The sequence below is a fragment of the Sciurus carolinensis genome, chromosome 5 (assembly GCF_902686445.1).
Source record: "Sciurus carolinensis chromosome 5, mSciCar1.2, whole genome shotgun sequence".
In the NCBI taxonomy this organism is placed as follows: domain Eukaryota; kingdom Metazoa; phylum Chordata; class Mammalia; order Rodentia; family Sciuridae; genus Sciurus; species Sciurus carolinensis.
This window is the reverse complement of record NC_062217.1, coordinates 79,334,678-79,341,041: the sequence shown is the minus strand read 5'-3', so window position 1 is coordinate 79,341,041 and position 6,364 is coordinate 79,334,678.

The window sequence follows — 6,364 nt, the reverse complement described above, 5'->3', positions numbered from 1 at the left end:
AGGCTTTTGATGACTTCTTCTGTTTCATTACTTGAAATTGGTCTATTTAAATTGTGTATGTCCTCCTCGTTCAGTTTAGGCAATTCATATGTCTCTAGAAACCTGTTGATGTCTTCGAAATTTTCTATTTTGTTGGAGTATAGATTTTCAAAATAGCTTCTAATTATGTTTTGTATTTCAGTCATGTCTGTTGTGATATTTCCTTCTTCATTCCGAATTTTAGTAATTTGGGTTTTCTCTCATCTTCTCTTTGTTAGTCTGGCTAAAGGTTTATCAACTTTGTTTATTTTTTCGAAGAACCAACTATTTATTTTGTCAATTTTTAGTATTGTTTCTTTTGTTTCAATTTCGTTGATTTCAGCTCTGAGTTTAACTATTTCCTGTCTTCTACTACTTTTGGTGTTGGTCTGTTCTTCTTTTTCTAGGGCTTTGAGCTGTAGTGTTAGGTCATTTAGTTTTTGAGTTTTACTTCTTTTATTAAATGAGCTCCATGAAATAAATCTTCCTCTAAGTACTGCTTTCATAGTGTCCCAGAGATTTTGATATGATGTTTCTTTGTTCTCTTTACATCTAAGAATTTTTTAATTTCCTTCCTAATATCTTCTGTTATCCATTCATCATATAATAGCATATTGTTTAATCTCCAGGTGTTGGAGTAGTTTCTGCTTTTTACTCTTTCATTTATTTCTAACTTCAATCCATTATGATCTGATAGAATACAAGGTAGTGTCTCTATCTTCTTGTATTTGCTGACATTAGCTTTGTGGCATAATATATGGTCTATTTTAGAGAAGGATCCATGTGCTGCTGAGAAGAAAGTGTATTCGCTCTTGGTTGGATGGTATATTCTATAAATGTCTGTTAAGTCTAAATTATTGATTGTGTTATTGAGATCTATGGTTTCTTTGTTCAATTTTTGTTTGGAAGATCTGTCCAGTGGTGAGAGAGGCGTGTTAAAATCACCTAGTATTATTGTGTTATGGTCTATTTGGTTCCTAAAATTGAGAAGGATTTGTTTAACATACATGGATGAGCCACTGTTTGGGGTATACATGTTTATGATTATTATATCTTGCTGATTTATGCTTCCCTTAAGCAGTATGAAATGTCCTTCTTTATCCCTTCTGACTAACATTGGCTTGAAGTCCACATTATCTGAAATGAGTATGGATACTCCAGCTTTTTTTGCTGAGTCCATGTGATTGGTATGTTTTCCCCCATCCTTTCACCTTTAGTCTATGGGTATCTCTTTCCATGAGGTGAGTCTCTTGCAGGCAACATATTGTTGGATCTTTCTTTTTAATCCAATCTGCCAGTCTATGTCTTTTGATTGATGAATTCAGGCCATTAACATTCAGGGTTATTATTGAGATATGATTTGTATTCCCAGTCATTTGGTTCATATTTAAAATTTTTAACACAACTTGGTTCCTCCTTTATTTGACAGTTCCTTTAGGATAATTCCTCCCTTTGCTGATTTGCTTCTTTGTTTTTTATCTCTTCCTCATGAAATATTTTGCTCAGAATGTTCTGTAATGCTGGCTTTCTTTTTGTAAATTCTTTTAGCTTTTGTTTATCATGGAATGATTTTATTTCATCGTCAAATTTGAAGGTAAGTTTTGCTGGGTATAAGATTCTTGGTTGGCATCCATTTTCTTTCAGAGCTTGAAAAATGTTGTTCCAGGCCCTTCTAGCTTTTAGGGTCTGGATTGAAAAATCTGCTGATATCTGTATTTGTTTCCCCCTGAATGTAATTTGGTTCTTTTCTCTCACAGCCTTTAAAATTCTGTCTTTATTTTGTATGTTATGTATTTTCATTATAATGTGCCTTGGTGTGGGTCTGTTGTAATTTTGTGTATTTGGAGTCCTAAAGCCTCTTTGACTTGATTTTCCATTTCATTCTTCAGATTTGGGAAATTTTCTGATATTATTTCTTCAAATAGATTGTTCATTCCTTTGGTTTGTTTCTCTAAGCCTTCCTCAATCCCAATTATCTCAAATTTGGCCTTTTCATGATATCCCATAGTTCTTGGAGATTCTGTTCATGATTTCTCACCGTCTTCTCTGTTTTTTAACTTTGTTTTCGAGGTTAAATATTTTGTCTTCAATATCTGAAGTTCTGTCTTCCAGGTGTTCTATCCTATTGGTTATGCTTTCTATGGAGTTCTTAATTTGGTTTATTGTTTCCTTCATTTCAAGGATTTCTGTTTGGTTTTTTTCCAATATCTCTAACTCTTTATTGAAATGATCTTTTGCTTCCTGAATTTGCTCTGTTAACTGTCGATTGGTGCGACCATTCAATGCCTGCATTTGCTCTTTCATCTCATTGTTTGCTTCCCTGATCATTTTAATTATGTACATTCTGAACTCCCTTTCTGTCATTTCTTCTGCCATGCTGTCCTTGGATTTTATTGATGTAACATCTAGATTTGTTTGGGGTATTTGCTTCCCTTGTTTTCTCATATTGTTCTGGAATCAGTGGGTCATTAAGATATTGCAGATTTCCTCTATTGACTTATAATGTCCCTGAAGATTGCTAGTATATCCCCTCTTATGCTTCAGTAGCCTGAAGTCTTAGAGGAAGTTGATAATGTGTATCTCCACGAAGAAGCTGCCTCTCTAGGGGTGGTGACCCTCAGGTGGCGTATATTCCCTGCTAGTGGGCAGAGGTGCTTCCACTTGTTGACCAATGGTCATCCAATGGGGAACTAGGCTGCGGGCTGAGGCAAGTCCTGTTTGTGCCTGTGTCTCTGGTTTTACCATCCCTTTGGGAAAACCTCCCCCGGCAGGGAAGACTCACTTGGTGGGGACGTCTCGCTGGTCAGTTGCCCTCCTAGAGGTTCCCCTCAATCTACAACTATCGCCTGGGCTGGGCTGTCTTCCTCTGCAATGTTCCCAGGGGCCTGGACCTACCTCCTGGGCCTGGGAGCCTCACCCTTCGCAGGCAAGTCTCCTTAGGCTGCCTCTCCCAGAGAATCTGCCCGCAGTCCTGGAAACTTTGCTCCTCCCCTAGGCGTGTCTCTGTGCGGCTCTTCCAGCAAGAAGCCACCTAGGTCCTGGGACCCTGCTCTGTACCTAATCACCTGGCTATGCGGCCCCTCCTCTGAGCCGCCACCTGGAGCCCCGTACAATAGCTCCGATACCCAGAGACCTGCCACACACCTCCTCCTCCGGACAGCGGCCCGGTTTCTGACGCAGTCACTAGGAGTCCAAGCAACTCACTTCTCGTCTCCTCCTCCCGCCAACCGCCTGTAGCCTTAGGCAGTCACTCCGAGTCCAAGTGACCTGCCCTGTTCCTCCTCCTCCTCCTCGGGGTAGCCCCCCCCAGTGTTTAGGAGCGGTGGCTCTGATACCAAGTGACACACTGTTCTCCTCCTCCAGGCAGGCCACCAGTGTTCAGGAGCAGTTGCTTTTAGTCCAATCAACTCACCACTTGCCTCCTCTTCTGGCAACCTCCTGTGGCTCTGATGCAGTCACTCCTAGACCAAGCGACCCACTGCACTCCTCCTCCAGGCAGGCCACCGGTGTTCTGGAGCGGTCATTCTGAGTTCAAACAGCTCGCCATGCAGCTCCTCCTCTGGCAACCACCTGTGGCTCTGATGCAGTCACTCCTAGACCAAGCGACCCGCTGCACTTCTCCTCTTCCTCTGGGCAGCCCCCCGGTGTTCAGAAGTGGTCATTCTGAGTCCAAACAGCTTGCCACGCAGCTCCTCCTCAGGCAGCTGCCCGGAGCCCCAGTGGTTGCTCCGAGTCCAAATGCTGTACTGAGCCACCTCCTCTACGATGATCCCAGTTGCCTGTGTTTACCGCTCCTGTGGGGGGAGGGGCGTCTCACCGAGCAACTCTACTTCACAAAGTTCCCTGCATTCCGGGGCTACTGCCCCACCCGGGATGCCTCCCCAATGGGAGAGACTCACCTGGCGGCTTTGAGTTGGTCCCAAGCCTCTCACTATCTCCTCTTTTGAATCCTGCATCCTGGAGCAATGTGAAATGCAGCCGCCCTCTAGTCCGCCATCTTGGAAACCCCCCTTTACCACTTCTTAATAACATATTCCTCATCACTCTAGCCAGAGCTTTTAGGAAAATAAGAGAAAGAAAATGAATTCATACAGGAAAATAAAACTAAACAGCTCACTTTGACAACAATATGATTCTCTCTCTAGAAAACCCTAAAAATGCACCAGAAACATTCTAGAACTCATGACCCCATGCAGCAAACTAGCAGCATACAATATTAACACCCATAAATCAATTGCATAAGGGTAAACTCCAAAAACTCATGACCACAAACACAGCACTGCTGAAGGTACTCAAAAGAATCCTACATAGAAAAGAACAAGACAATGAGACAATAGAGCATGTGAAAGAATAAATATCACAAGAGAAGGGAAGCAAATGTGAATTAGGGGTGAATGCAATATTAAAAATAAAACAAAATGGCACAAAGGTATACATACCACTCTACCACTCATACTGAATGTACATGGACTTGATCCTTTAATCAAGACATTGAGTGGAATATTGAATGCAAAAGTCAAGACCCAACTGTATCTTGTCTGCAGGAAACATGTCTCGTGTGAAGAGACTCACAGAATGAAAGCATGGAAAATGTTATGTGCATTTCATACAAATGGAAGCCCAAAGCAAGGAGCAGTAGCTCTTCTTATATTTGCCAAAAGACTTCAAACCACCATTTGCCAGAAATAACAAGGGAGATCAATGTACTGGTGAACCAAATATTCCAACAAGAAGCTTAAAGGGTTATAAGTAATTATGCCATGGACTTCAGTGCCCCCAAATTCATGAAACAAAACCACTCAAAGTAAAGGGACAGATGAGCCCCAGGAAGATCAGAATAGGTCACTTTAATATACCATGCTCACAAGTAGTTATGACATCCATACTACAAATCAACCATTACTACACAAATCAAATGTACTTTGGATCAAAAGCACTTTGCATGGTCTATGGAATATTTGTTAGAGACAAGTCAAATACTCATTCTTCTTATAAAATTTTATCCAAAGCAGGTTCCATGTTGGACATCAAAGCTATTCTCCTCAAATACACAAAGCAATCAGAATAATTACTGGCATAGTATGTGATGATACTAAAATAAGTTTACAAAACTACACAACCCAAAAGAAAAGAGTCAGTACAATCACTGTGAGAATGAACAGTATACTTTTCTAGTATGAATAGCTCTTCAAAGAACTCAGGTAAAATATTTAAAGACCTTTAGAATCAATTGAAAAGAGAAACATATCATAGAATCTCTGGGATACAATGAAATCAGTGCTAAGGTGGAAGAGTATAAATGGGACTACCTAACTGCAAATCTGATGGAAGGCAACTGAGTTAACTAGAGATAAGTCTTGATGTCATAATGAAACAAGAGAAAGAAAGAAATGATAACTATTAGTGCCAACTTAATGAATTAGAAAATGAATAAGTAATACAAAGAATAAATGAAACAAAGAGATGGTTCTTTGAAAACATCAAGAAGTTTGATAAACACTGAACCAAAGTAACAAAGTAAAGAGAGAGAAGATATCATTGATAAATTTACAGACAAAAAAGTGACTTTTGAAGAGAAACCTTTCTGAAATCTACAGAACAATTAAGAACCATGCTAAAAAGTTCAATGCCAATAAAACAGAATTCTAGAGGCCTGCTGGAATCACTTACAGTTTAAAAATAAGAAAATGTAGAATAAATGAATAAATTTCTAGACATATATGATCTACAAACATTAAACCAAGAGAACGCTGGAAATCTAAACAGACCAATACCATGCCATTATACTGAAGGACTAATGAAAAGCCTTCCAAAAACAAAAGCTCAGGACCAGACGTATTCCTGGCTGAAATTTATCAGAACATCAAAGAACAAGTAAAACTGATGATCCTCCAAAAATTACATAGAAAAGAGGAAAACAGAGACCTTCTATGAGGGCAATGTCTTTCTTATAGAAAAACAGCATAACAACAAAATAAGGAAAGAAACATATTTAATAGTATTCTTGAGGAACATAAGTGCCAAAACCCTTGTGAAAACCTAGAAAACAATTTTAACCCTCATTTTAATGGTCAAACAACAAGATAATATTGGTTTAATTCCAGAAATGCAAGGATGGTTCAACACATGTAAATCAATAAATGCAGTACAGCACAAAGAACATGAAAGATGAAAATTTCACAGTCATATCAATAGATATATAAGAGCCTTTGACAAAATTCATCAGTGTTATATTAGAAAAGTCTCAAGAAGCTTAGGACAGCAGGATCTTGTCATAGTATTACAGAAACTGTGTATGCCAAATCAAAAACCAATGGCAGCCTGAATGAAAAAAGATAAACTGAAA